Below are 15,100 nucleotides of genomic sequence, written 5' to 3' on the forward strand. Positions count from 1 at the left end.
ACTTGGCAGTGATGTATTGTCCCCATGAATGACAGAACACTGAGCCAATCACGGCACAAAGCTCCGTATTTTCTGTGGGCTTGCCCCATCTCAACAGAAAGCACTGAGCTAGGCTGAAAGACCTGCATTTTGGAGCTGCCTTACTCAAGAAAACACAAAAGAGACCATGTCTGTATGCGGCTTTAATAACAACTCAATTACAGGGACAGAGAGAACTGCTGACTGTAGTCATACAAAAACACTCCAGGCACTCAGCCCATAAGAACCATTCATACTGTCAGATCTAATATGAAGAACTGAATACAACCATAAGAACCATTCATACTGTCAGATCTAATATGAAGAACTGAATACTAAAGAGAAGAAGAGGTTGACCAGTACATATTCATGTAACTTTATTTTTCATTGGCAGATCAATAAAGTTTGCTTCAATGCAGTTATCCAAACACATTCATGATCAGTAATTAAAATAACTAATCTAGTTTTAAAGACAATTAATAAACACATGTATTAATTTCATAAACTGTGTATCATTAAATAAAGTTGTAAAACAATTCCCCCCAAACTATTGGTGAAAAGTGATCATCACACCATCTCTATCTGATACATGTTAGGGGCGGAAGGTTGCCTAGTGGTTAGAGCATTGGGCCAGTAACCAAAAGGTTGCTAGATCGAATGCCCGAGCTGACAAGGTAAAGATCTGTTGTTCTTCCTCTGAACAAGGCACTGTTCCTTGGCCATCATTGTAAATAAGAATTTGTTATTAACTGACTTGCCTAGTTAAACAAAGGTTCAATAAATAAAAAAAAGTGTATACTTGCTCCTTCCCACAGAATACTGCAGAGGGACAACCTGGTCTCAGAGCAAAACGTATTATATTATATAAAAAACATCCATGCCACTCCATTTAGTATGTTAGGTAACATTACATTGGACTATCACAGTACATAAACTGAACTAAAATATAAACTAAACATGTAAAGTGTTGGTTTCATGAGCTGAAATAAAATCCAGCAATGTTCCATATGCACAAAAAGCTAATGTTTCTCAAATGTTGTGCTCAACTTTGTTTATATCCCTGTTAGTGAGCATTTCAGCCTTTGTCAAGATAATCCATCCACCTGACAGGTGTGGCATATCAAGATGCTGATAAAACAGCATTATCATTACACAGGTGCACCTTGTGCTGGGGGACAATAAAAGGCCACACAACATCACAGATGTCTCAAGTTTAGGGAATGTGCAATTGTCATGATGACTGCAAGAATGTCCACCAGAGCTGTTGCCAGAGAACTCAATATTTATATATCTCTACCATAAGACACCTCTAACATTGTTAAAGGAATTTAATTCCTATGTTTATCAACCAATTCAATTAAAACACTCTGCCCATAAATAAGAATTTGTAAGATAATTATCAGCCAAATGGACAGAAACCAGTCTTAAAATCAATCAATCAATAGCGTTTATTCTCGAGAGTACTGATCATAATACATTTTACATCAGGTTATATAATAAAGATGATGTCATAGGTTTATGTCCATCCTCCTCTTGGATACAATGGCAGTACAGTACAGTTCTCATTACTGTCTGCCACCTGTTCAACTATCTGCAACCAACCCAAGGTCTTTCCCCTCCCTGGGTAGAGACATCATTCAAGCCTGTCTGAAGATAAACCCATTCTTTCTAACAAGGAACATATTACACTCAGCATTATGATTATAATAAGTTTCATTCATACAGTAACATCTAAGTCAAATGCATACATATTTTAGTCATTAAACACAAAAATCCCATAACAAACATCCTTTTAGAGAATTTGGCAGTACATCCAACCGGCCTCACAACTGCAGATCACATGTAACCACGGCAGCCCAGGACCTCTTCACCTGCAGGATTGTCTGGGAGGGGGGGGGGCTGAGTAGTATTCCTGTCTGTAATAAAGACCTTTTCTGGGGAAAAACTCATGCTGAGTGGCTGGGCCTGGCTCCCAAGTGGGCCTATGCCCTCCCAAACCCCACCCATGGCTGAGCCCCTGCCCAGTCCTGTGAAATCCATAGAATAGGGCCTCATTTATTTCAATTGACTGATTTCCTTATACGAACTGTAAATCTTTGAAATTGTTGCGTTTAGATTGTTATTCAGTATAATTTGACGTATCGTATGTTATGAATTACAATTCGAATGTTATTTTACGCATTGATATTCATACAAAATTGTTACAAACTTGTAATATATGTATGATATGTTACGAATTCCAATTTGTTCTTGCTAACTTTAGCTAGGTTAGGGGTGAGGGGTTCAACTTCTTGTGGCTGCAGGGGCAGTATTGAGTAGCTTGGATGAAAGGTGCACAGAGTAAACGGCCTGCTCCTCAATCATAGTTTCTAATATATGCATATTATTATTAGTATTGGATGGAAAACACTCTGAAGTTTCTAAAACTGTTTGAATTATGTCTGTGAGTATAACAGAACTCATATGGCAGGCAAAAACCTGAGAAAAAATCCAAACAGGAACTGGAAATTATTAGGCTGGTCGATTTTCAACCAAGATCCCATTGAAATCACAGCGAGATATGAATGAGTTTTCACTTCCTACGGCTTCCACTAGATGTCAACCGTCTGTAGAACTGAAGGGGGGTCGAATGAAAGAGGAATTAGTCAGGTCTGCCACGACCTGACCATTCTTTGACCATGCGCGTGCGTTCACATAAAAGAGGGAGCTCTGATCCATCGCTCATCTGAAGTCAATGTAATTCTCCAGTTGGAACGTTATTCAAGATTTATGTTAACAACATTCTAAAGATTGATTCAATACATCGTTTGACATGTTTCTACTGACTGTTACGGAACTTTTGGACATTTCGTCAGCTTCGTGACTTTGGAATTGTTTACCAAACGCGCTAACAAAAGTAGCTAATTGGACATAAATAACGGACATTATCGAACAAATCAAGCATTTATTGTGGACCTGGGATTCCTGGGAGTGCATTCTGATGAAGATCATCAAAGGGAACATTTATCAGGTAATTTCTGGTTTCTGTTGACTCCAACATGGCGGCTAATTTGACTATTGTTCTGAGCGCCGTCCCAGATTATTGCATGGTTTGCTTTTTCCGTAAAGTATTTTTGAAAATCGTACACAGCAGTTGCTTTAAGGAGAGGTATATCTATAATTCCATGTGTATACCTTGTATAATCATCTACATTTATGATGAGTATTTCTGTTGAATCGATGTGGCTATGCAAAATCACTGGATGTTTTTGGAACTAGTGAATGTAACGCGCCAATGTAAACTCCGATTTTTTTATATAAATATGAACTTTATCAAACAAAACATACATGTATTGTGTAACATGAAGTCCTATGAGTGTCATCTGATGAAGATCATCAAAGGTTAGTGATTCATTTTATCTCTATTTGTGCTTTTTGTGACTCCTATCTTTGGCTGGAAAAATGGCTGTGCTTATTGTGGTTTGGTGTGACCTAACATAATCGTTTGTGGTGCTTTCGCTGAAAAGCATATTTAAAAATCGGACAATTTGGTGGGATTAACAACAAGATTACCTTTTAAAATGGTATAAGACATGTATGTCTGAGGAATTTGAATTATTAGATTTGTTTTTTGAATTTGGCGCCCTGCACTTCCACTGGCTGTTGTCATATCGATCCCGTTATCGGGATTGCAGCCCTAAGAAGTTTTAAGGTAGAGTTAAATGGTTTAGGGAAAAGATTAGCGAACATGCTAACATAGCTAAAAAGTAATAAGTAGTTACAAAGTTGCTATGAGCTATAATGCTAAAGTCCTCCTTGATAAGATTCAAACACGCAGCTTTTGGTTAGACGTTTGACTTACACGCCCACCCCTCCACAGAGCAGGAGTAAGGCTTCTCCCCTGTGTGTATACATTGGTGTGTTAAGATGCTATGGTGAGAGAAACTCACCCAAAAGTCAGAGCAGACGTAAGCAGGCTTCTCTCATGCGTGTGTTCTCTGATGACCTTTTAGCTGAGCGTATCTTTTAAAACGTAATCCACAGTCAGAGCAGACGTAAGGCTTCTCTCCTGTATGTATACGTTCATGTGTTTTTAAGGTGGAAAGTTGAGAGAAACTAGTTCCACAGTCAGGGCAGACGTAAGGCTTCTCTCCTGTGTGTATACGTTGGTGTCTTTTTAAGGTGCCCAGAAGAGAGAAACTCGCCCCACAGTCAGGGCAGACGTAAGGCTTCTCTCCTGTGTGTGTTCTCTGATGACCTTTTAGCTCAGCGTATCTTTTAAAACGTTTTCCACAGTCAGAGCAGGAGTAAGGCTTCTCTCCTGTATGTACACGTTCATGTGATTTTAAGTTGGAAAGTTGAGAGAAACAAGTTCCACAGTCAGAGCAGACGTGAGGCTTCTCTCCTGTGTGTGTTCTCTGATGACCTTTTAGCTCAGCGTATCTTTTAAAACGTTTTCCACAGTCAGAGCAGGAGTAAGGCTTCTCTCCTGTATGTATACTTCATGTGTTTTTAAGTTGGAAAGTTGAGAGAAACTAGTTCCACAGTCAGGGCAGACGTAAGGCTTCTCTCCTGTGTGTATACGTTCATGTGTTTTTAAGGTGGAAAGTTGAGAGAAACTCGCCCCACAGTCAGAGCAGAAGAAAGGCTTCTCTCCTGTGTGTATACGTTCATGTGTTTTTAACCCGGAAAGTTGAGAGAAACTCGCCACACAGTCAGAGCAGGAATAAGATTTCTCTCCTGTGTGTTTTCTTAGGTGTATTTTTAGCCTTGATAGAAATGGGAAAATCTTCCCACAATGTGGGCAGTGGTGAGACCTCTTAGCTCTGTGATCCTCCTGCTGTTGCTCTCTGGATGTAGAGAATGTCTCAACATGGTATCCTGTGTGAAAATCAGAAGAACCAGTCAGTTGGTGTGATATACATGTCAATCAAATGTAGTTTATGAAGCCCTTTCTACATCAGTAGTTGTCACAAAGTGCTGAACAGAAACCCAGCCTAAAATCCACAAAGAGCAAGCAATGCAGATGTAGAAGCAGTGGCCACAAACTCTCTAGAAAGCAGGAACCTAGGAAGAAATGTAGAGAGGAACCCGGCTCAGAGCGGTGACCATTCCTCTTCTGGTCATATCGGGTGACAGGTAGCCTAGTGGCTAGAGCAACCGAAAGGTTGCAAGATCTAATCCCTGAGCTGACAAGGTAAAAATCTGTCGTTCTGCACCTGAATAAGGCTGAATGACGGCCGGCCGTCATTGAAAATAAAAATTTGTTCTTAACTTACTTGCCTAGTTAACCTGTTTGGGCGCATGTCCAAACGCTAGCGGGACACCTACGACAACATCCGGTGAAATTGCAGAGCGCAAAATTCAAAATACAAAAATCGTAATATTAAACATTCATGACAATACAAGTGTCTTACATCATTTAAAAGCTTCTTGTTAATCCAACTGCGTTGTCAGATTTGAAAAAGGCGTTACGGAGAAAGCATACCATGCGATTATCTGAGGACAGCGCCCCACGTCAAAATACTTTTTTAACCAGCACAGGTGTCACAAAATCACAGACAGCAATTAAATAAATCACTTACCTTTGAATATCTTCCTCTGATTGCAATCCCAAGGGTCCCAGCTACACAATGAATGGTCGTTTTGTTCGATAAAGTCCTTCATTATATCCCCAAAATGTCAGTTTAGATGGCGCGTTTGATTCAGTAATTCACTCATTCAACATGCACACAAACCAATCCAAAAAGTGAAAGTCAAACGATGTTTCCAATTAATCCTCGGGTATTCTAATATCTAAATAAACAATAATATTTAGACAAAGAATAGTGTGTTTAATAGCGAAGATAAATAACGTAGTGCGCACTGTCGTTGATGCACGCAACATGACTACTTTTCTAATGGGGGACACCTTGGAAAAACTACAAATACCTGAAACCCCTTCTAAAGACTGTTGACATCTAGTGGAAGCCATAGGAACTGCAATCTGGGTCCTATCTATTTGTATATCCCATAGGCAAGCACTGAAAAAACCTGTGACCTCAAAATAAACATTCCGGATGGATTTTCCTCGGGTTTTCACCTGCCATATCAGTTCTGTTATACTCAGACATTATTTTAACAGTTTTAGAAACTTCAGAGTGTTTTCTATCCAATGCTATCAAGTATATGCATCTCCTAGCTTTTGGGCAGTTTACAGGCAGTTTACTTTGGGCACGTCAGTCTTCTGAAATTCCGGACAATAACCAGTATGCTAAGAAAGTTAAAAAAAGGTTAAAAATAAAAATAAAAACACTACCATTAGTGGTGAAATAAATGAATAAATTCTAAAGATTGGGGTCACTTACAAATGTCCTTGTTTTTGAAAGAAAAGCAAATTTTTTGTCCATTCAAATAATGTCAAATTGATCAGAAATACAGTGTAGACATTGTTAATGTTGTAAATGACTATTGTAGCTGGAAATGGCTAAAGATCTCGTACAACGCTGTGTACTACTCCCTTCCCAGAACAGCGCAAACTGGCTCTAACCAGAATAGTGTCTAGAAGGCCAGCATCCCGGAGTCACCTCTTCACAGTTGACGTTGAGACTGTTGTTTTGCGTGTCCTATGTAATTAAGCTGCCAGTTGAGGACTTGTGAGACGTCTGTTTCTCAAACTAGACACTCTAATGTACTTGTCCTCTTGCCCAGTTGTGCACCGGGGCCTCCCACTCCTTTTACTATTCTGGTTAAAGCCAGTTTGCACTGGTTAAATTAAAAAATATATATATTCTCATCAATCTACAAACAATACCCCATAATGGCATCACAATACCCCATAATGACATCACAATACCCCATAATGACTGAAATATGACATTTACGTAAGTATTCAGACCCTTTACACAATAGTTAGTTGAAGCACCTTTGAGTCTTTTTGGGTATGAAGCTACAAGCTTGAAACACTTGTATTTGGGGAGTTTCTCCCATTCTTCTCTGCAGATCCTCTCAAGCTCTGCCAGATTGGATGGGGAGCGTCTCTGCAAAGCCATTTCCAGGTCTCTCCAGAGATGTTTGATCGGGTTCAAGTCCGGGCCCCGGCTGGGCCACTCAATGACATTCAGAGACTTGTACCGAAGCCACTCCCACGTTGTATTGGCTGTGTGCTTAGGGTCATTGTCCTGTTGGAAGGTGAACCTTCACCCCAGTTTGAGGTCCGGAGCGCTCTCAAGTAGGTTTTCATCAAGGATCTCTCTATACTTTGCTACGTTCATCTGTCCCTTGATCCTGACAAGTCACCCAGTCCCTGCCGCTGAAAAACATCCCCGCAGCAAGCTGCTGCCACCACCATCCTTCACCGTAGGGATGGTGCCAGGTTTGCTCCAGACATGCCACTTGGCATTCAGGCCAAAGAGTTCAATCTTGGTTTCATCAGACCAGAGAATCTTGTTTCTCATGGTCAGAGTCCTTTAGGTGCCTTTTGACAAATTCCAAGTGGACTGTCATGTGCCTTTTACTAGGCAGTGGCTTCCGTCTGGGCACTCTACCATAAAGTCATGATTAGTGGAGACCTGCAGAGATGGTTTTCCTTCTGGAAGATTCTCTCATCTCCACAGAGGAACTCTGGAGCTCTGTCAGAGTGACCATCGGGTTCTTGGTTACCTCCCTGACCAAGGCCCTTCTCCCCCGATTGCTCAGTTTGGCCGGGTGGCCAGCTCTAGGAAGAGTCTTGGTGGTTCAAAACGTCTTCCATTGTAGAATGATGGATGCCTCAGTGTTCTTGGGGACCTTTAATGCTGCAGAAATGTTTTGGTACCGGTCCCCAGATCTGTGCCGACACAATCCTGTCACGGAGCTCTACGGACAAATCCTTCCACCTCATGACTTGGTTTTTACTCTGACATGCACTGTCAACTGTGGGACCTTAAATAGACAGGTGTGTGCCTGTCCAAATCATATCCAATCAATTGAATTTACCACAGGTGGACTCCAAGTTGTAGAAACATCTCAAGGATCATCTCATAGCAAAGGGTCTGAAAATGTAGCAATTCGTATCTTTTTTTTTTTTTTTTTTACATTTGCAAGAATTTCTAAAAACCTGTTTTGGCTTTGTCATTATGGGGTATTGTGTGTAGATTGACGAGGAAAAACATGTAATCAATTTTAGAATAAGGCTGTAACGTACCAAAGTGGGAAAAATGGGAAGGGGTCTGACAGTGCCCACGGAAAGTATTCAGAACCCTTGACTTTTTCCACATTTTGTTATGTTACAGCCTTATTCTAAAATTAAATAAAAAAATATCTTCAGCAATCTACACACAATACCCCATAATGACAAAGCGAAAACAAGTTTAGAAATTTTTGCAAATTTATTTATAAAAAAAAGAGACTCAAAATTGAGTTCAGATGCATCCTGTTTCCATTGATCATCCTTGAGATGTTTCTACAACTTGATATATAAAACATATTAAATATACACTACTGTTCAAACGTTTGGGGTCACTTAGAAATGTCCTTGTTTTGAAAGAAAAGCACATTGATTGTCCATTAAAATAACATCAAATTGATCAGAAATACAGTGTGGACATTGTTATTGTTGTAAATGACTATTGTAGCTGGAAACGGCATATATTTTATGGAATATCTAAATAGGCGTACAGAGGCCCATTATCAGCAACCATCACTCCTGTGATCCAATGGCATGTTGTGTTAGCTAATCCAAGTTTATCATTTTAAAAGGCTAATTGATCATTAGAAAACCCTTTTTGAATTTATGTTAGTACAGCTGAAAACTGTGGTGCTCATTAAAGAAGCAATAAAACTGGCCTTTGCAACTCTGCCTAGAAGGCCAGCATCCCGGAGTCGCCTCTTCACTGTTGACGTTGAGACTGGTGTTAAGTGACCCCAAACTTTTGAATTGAGCTCAGGTGCATCCTGTTTCCATTGATCATCCTTGAGATGTTTCTACAACTTGATATATAAATTATTAAATATATATGTATGAGATATAAATCATCAGGATGTGGTAGTCTACTGGTTATGTTCAACACTTCTCCAATCGTTGTTGAGATCTGATATTCTGTGCAGCAAACAAATTATAATTCAATATTGACAGTGATGATGCCATGGCCTATTTTGAAATGAGGTATGCCTAACTTGGGGATTGAGGGTATTAAACATTTTCAACGTTTTTGAGACAATGTGTGGGAAAAGGCAGGCGTTACAAGTTTTAAAATGTTTTGCTTCGCTGTGAAGTCTTGAGGTTTTCAGGGATGTGTGATGTCAGAATTACAGAATTCAACCTAGCAATAGACTGGGTCATAACTTATGGAGGTCTAATTTATGAAGATAACTTTGAGAGAACCTGCTCTTACCATGACTAACAGTTGTCCCAATCTTCTCCTCCTCTTCTTCATCTTTAATGTTGACATTCAGCTCCAGTGTTTGACTGCAGTCTTCCAGCTTCACTGATGCCATCTCTGGATCCTGCAGTACAAACTGGGCTCCACTGTCACAATCAGGACCCAGTGACTGTAGGATTGGACTCAGTGTGGAAGGAGAGTGTCAGGCTGGGTTTGTCCTCACTGTTGATGTTACCGGCCTCAGACTTAATCTGAGTCGGCCTGTAGAAATAAAGACAAACGGACACAAAAGTTATTTTCTTGACAGTTCTGGCACTTTATTCTGTAAAAATATTTTCTCTTTTTCTTGTTCAATTATCTCATTTCAGTAGATCAGGTAGCTAAACATTGACAAAACATTCATTCACATTAGACAAAGTACACATTTTAAATTGCATAACATAAGAGCACTTAATCTATAGTAGATTTCCTAAATTCACATAAATGCATAAATGACTCAAAAACCATTTAGTACAAGATTGCAGTATGTTGTAGGCAGTACTATGTAAACATTTTTATGAATAACCTTGTCTTCACTGTGTTATTTCACTCACAAAAACCAATTTTATTTCCCGTTCATGTAACAGTATAACTTTAGTACGTCCCCTCGCCCCGACCTCGGGCGCGAACCAGGGACCCTCTGCACACATCAACAACAGTCACCCACAAAGCATCGTTACCCATCGCTCCACAAAAGCTGCAGCCCTTGCAGAGCAAGGGGAAACCCTACTTCAGGTCTCAGAGCAAGTGACGTAACCGATTGAAATGCTATTAGCGCGTACCCGCTAACTAGCTAGCCATTTCACATCCGTTACACTCACACCATAGTAAGAATTATCAGGGTTCGTACAGTGGCAAGTCAAATTCAAGGACTTTCAAGTACTTTTTCAAGCACTAATATTTATTTACTTGAAGCCCCGTGTGAAAACCCTGAATTATAAATAAATATAGAAACAACTGAATGTGTCTGAATATTAGTACACATGTAAATGACTGATAATCATTACATTCAGCTTCAAAACTGTAGAGCAACTGAAATGTTCTCTCTCTGATGAGGCACTACCTGCACTGAAGTCCGTTGATGCAGACCTATGGTATCATGGAAGTCCGCAAACAAACGTTTAAGGTCCATGTCTGTCTAATTCTGTACTAAGAAAATAAATCAAGAAATCCCTATTAACTTCTACCACACACTCCCCTTCCCCAAAAACCCTCCCACACCCCCAATAAACTGTATCAATAGATCCATTTCTGTGTTTCCAAACATTGGGGTCTATATCATGCTGAGACAATCCACCCCCAGGTTATCCAGCTTATCAAAAACCATACCGACAGTAACATCTGTTACCCCCAACAACTCTGCTGCAGTTTACAAGATAACTTTCAACCTGGTATTTCTGCTTCACACAATCCAAGTGTTGATAACCTTACCAATGAAAGCTATGAAGTACATATTATTCAATATTAAAGTATCCTTTGTCACAGTGCATTTATGGTTGCAAGATTTCTGAACAGGCTTCGAAACCATGTCAGGACTAGTAGAAAGACCAGTTCTGACAGTAGGTCCTCTTACTACGGGACCAGCCATGGAAGCTTCATCAGTCTGACAGTAGGTCCTCTTACTACGGGACCAGCCATGGAAGCTTCATCAGTCTGACAGTAGGTCCTCTTACTACGGGACCAGCCATGGAAGCTCCATCAGTCTGACAGTAGGTCCTCTTACTACGGGACCAACCATGGAAGCTCCATCAGTCTGCACTGTAGTTCCACCAGTCTGTCTTACAGCCTCTGCATATGATACATCATGACGGATTCTATATCTCTGAGCATCTCTCTGCACCTGGCATCCACCAAATGCTGCTCTGTGTGTCCTCCACACAATTGCAACACTTAACCGTCACATTGCTCCAACATTCCCCGTAATCATGTTCCCCACCACTCTTGGCACATCTTTTCACTCAACAGCTACATGTCCCATTCTTTGGCATTTAAAAACACTGTGATGATTCACCATTGATGCTCCAGTTTTAACTATTCTGCCTGCTGTTATGGAACCCTGACCTGTTCACCGGACATGCTACCTGTCCCAGACCTGCTGTTTTCAACTCTCCAGAGACAGCAGGAGCGGTAGAGATACTCTCAATGATCGGCTATGAAAAGCCAACTGACATTTACTCCCGAGGGGCTGACCTGTTGCACCCTCGACAACCACTGTGATTATTATTTGACCCTGCTGGTCATCTATGAACATTTGAACATCTTGGCCATGTTCTGTTATAATATCCACCAAGCACAGCCAGAAGAGGACTGGCCACCCCTCATAGCCTGGTTCCTCAAGGTTTCTTCCTAGGTTCTGGCCTTTCTAGGGAGTTTTCCCTAGCCACTGTGCTACTACACCTGCATTGCTTGCTGTTTGGGGTTTTAGGCTGTGTTTCTGTACAGCACTTTGTGACATCAGCTGATGTCAGAAGGGCTTTATAAATACATTTGATTAATAGTTGATTGATGAGGCTGGGTCAAAGTCTCTGACATGGAAGCTAAGGAATCCTATTCTGTACTTTTCCAGACAAAACCTTCTCAAACCTCAACAGCACTGATAAGCTTTCACTTCTTTAACCCTCTTTCCTACTGATCAACCTTTAGGCTTCAACCACTCTGTCTCCTTCACATGTTCTTTAACAATATCATCCATGGACATAGATATTGGGACCTCAGAGATTACTCCCTTCAATTTAGCATAAGCTCCAGGGTCATGCCTTCTGAGCTTCATCCTATTATGATTTTCCAATTGAAGAATCTTCCCTTGCTGAACCTGACTAGCACAAGATATTAACAATCTACCATTTTTTATTTCACCTTTATTTAACCAGGTAGGCTAGTTCGGAACAAGTTCTCATTTACACTGATGCAGCCCAGTTTAACTTCACCTCTCTTTTTATGGCCTTGGTTAATCAGATAGGGTGTAAATGAGGCCCTGTGGTCTCCTCAAACACCATCCCAACTTTCCACTGTGACACATTATTACTCTAGCTCCCTACCTTGGGCCTCTTTAGAGTTTCTATACTACATGCACCACTGCTTCCAGTATTATTATCTCTGTTCTTCCTATGTCTTTCCACTACAGACCATTCACATACTAGGCCCTCGTCCTCCCGCTCCATATCAGAACTGTCCCCCACATTGATCGCATTCGAGCACAGCTGTTGCTTCTCAAACTCTCCATTTCCATTGTTTCAGGGGTGTAAAACTCATCCCATTGACAGCCGAGCCTCACAGGTTTTCGTTTCTTCATTTCAATAAAAACCTAGACAATCAGACGAGGGGAGTTCCTTTCTAATTAGTGACCTTAATTAATTAATCAAGTAAAAGGGTGGAGCGAAAACCCGCAGACACTTGGTCCTCCATGTTATGAGTATGACACGTGCTCCGATTCATCCGCATTAATCGACGCCATTCCATGCAGTTGGCCTCTCTCTCCAAATGGTGAAGGATAACTTCAGTTAGCTTCCCTCTATTTTGACACTCCACCACACTGCCTCGTGTCGCCATTTCACCACGAGCAAACTCCTAGAAAGACGACTGAAACCGTTGAAGCCGCCATTTGACGAGCCTCGGCCGAACCATCCTGATCTCGCGAGCTTACATTAACGAAACAGTGTATGTAAACTCGCGAGATCAAGATGGTTCGGACGAGGCTATTTACCAGCTCATAAACAACATTTTACACAAAACCAAGAACATGTAAAAACTAACTAAAATAAGTGGAATCTTTATGAAATGACTGACGAAATTATGTTCATACACTCATACAAATCCAAAGTCTAGCTACGTGACTTGTAAAATCGTTGCAAATCACGTTCTTCACTCACTCGGTTTGACCCCAAAATAACACATACAATTTAAAACTTTACCAAACGTGTTAATACCTTCACGGACTTGCTACCTAGCATATTATATATTCTTTCGACATTAGAAAGTTTAAACGTGCTATTACATACCTACAATGATACAGTTGAAACGGACACAACCACTATCGACATAACACAGTTCTGTCGTTTTCTACCCGGAACTTCCTGTTCCCCTCTACGACAGTACAACAGCGTCATCTTCTTCTTTGGTATACTGACATTTACACAAATATAACGTGTCTACCGCCACCTACTGTACGGTTAGTAAACTGTAGAAAGAAATACATGTCCATTGCGGAAGCAACGACATCAAAACAAAATACAAAAATAGATAAATAAAAACATCCCACTCCTTCAGTCACAGTCCTATTCAAATCACATCCCTACACAGTCTCATGGGCCTCGTAGGGAGGAACATCTTCAGTCACAGTCCTATTCAAATCACATCCCTACACAGTCTCATGGGCCTCGTAGGGAGGAACATCTTCAGTCACAGTCCTATTCAAATCACATCCCTACACAGTCTCATGGGCCTCGTGGGGAGGAACATCTTCAGTCAGTATTCCCTGCAATCAGTGGTGTAAAGAACTCAAGTAGTATTTTACTGGGTGGCTTTCCTTAATAGGAAAGGACTCAAGTATCTTTACTTTTACTCAAGTATGACAATTGGGTACTTTTTCCACCACTGCCTGCAATGCTTCCAATGTCAATTCCTGAACTCCCAAAAACTGTCAGCCGCAAATACAATTAATCTTTACAATCGGTATCCTTCAACTGGTGAACGACGTCAGGAATCTCAACAGGTTGCGGGGCATCCACTGCCATAGCTTCCTCAGCACCAATCGCTCTTTCAACTATTTCCAGCGCCTCCCAGTAGGAGAACTACTGTACAGTTTATTGATGTGGATGTTCCTTGATAAAGAAAAAATGGATACATGCCATTGGTCAGTTCTGGTGTTATGAAACTGATGGAGAATATTTGTTTAAAAAAAATATATATATATTTAACTAGGCACATTGCATACATAACAGGTTAAGATAATTAAAGTGGTAGTTAGGTGAATTAGCATGGCAGGTTAGGAGACTGAGGTTAAGGTTAGGAAAAGGGTGAGGGTTAGGGATTTGTTTACCATGCAGGTTTTGATAACTAACGTGGCGGTGGGGAGACTGAGATTAAGGTTAGGAAAAGGGTTAGGCCTAGCTACAATTGTCAACAAGTGTTGTTCCCAACGCAAAAGAAACGGCCACAAACCAATGGGGAGCATCAATTGGTGTAAACTTGATATCATGAAACACCCGATATCAGAGAACGCCCCTAATTGCGGTCTGCAATTACACCCTTCTCGGATCAAGGGGCCAGGCTTCCAGTCTATAAGCATGCTTTCCACTGTGCTCAGAGGGCATTTTCCTTACTGCAGTTCAGCTGAAGCACGGCCCAACTCCCATTGATGGCCCCATAGCGAAGTCAATTTAAGAAAAAAGACAATTTGGTTATCAAGTTTGTAAATTAAAAATCCATTGAATTATTCAAGTAATTGCCTTAAGAGTCAGATTTTTTTCCCATTACTCACAGCCAAAGTCATTAACTATTTTAGATTCAAGCTGTGAGGTGGGTGAGCTTATGCCACATGCAGATGCTGAAGGGAAAACACACCTCTTGATCTGCGTGTTTATAATGTAGGTCAAGGTGCAGCCTCGTCTCATAGACTAGATGTAACATAGTAAATATAAATCCTGGACTCTCAAAATAGTGTGAAATGTTACGTTTTTATGCTTACATAAAACAGATGGTTACTTAATAAATGGAATTTGGTG

General features: G+C 40.7%; 1 protein-coding gene and 1 pseudogene across 2 annotated transcripts in view; one reads left to right on the top strand and one right to left on the bottom strand.

Moving 5' to 3' along the window:
* The window catches only part of LOC139533057 (zinc finger protein 135-like), a 545,377-nt gene that overhangs the window by 441,140 nt on the left and 89,137 nt on the right, over nucleotides 1–15,100 (top strand). The gene's annotated exons all lie outside the window — the stretch shown is intronic.
* On the bottom strand, nucleotides 170–14,234 carry LOC139533084 (zinc finger protein 79-like; annotated as a pseudogene).

The sequence above is a fragment of the Salvelinus alpinus genome, chromosome 10, assembly GCF_045679555.1.
Source record: "Salvelinus alpinus chromosome 10, SLU_Salpinus.1, whole genome shotgun sequence".
NCBI lineage: Eukaryota > Metazoa > Chordata > Actinopteri > Salmoniformes > Salmonidae > Salvelinus > Salvelinus alpinus.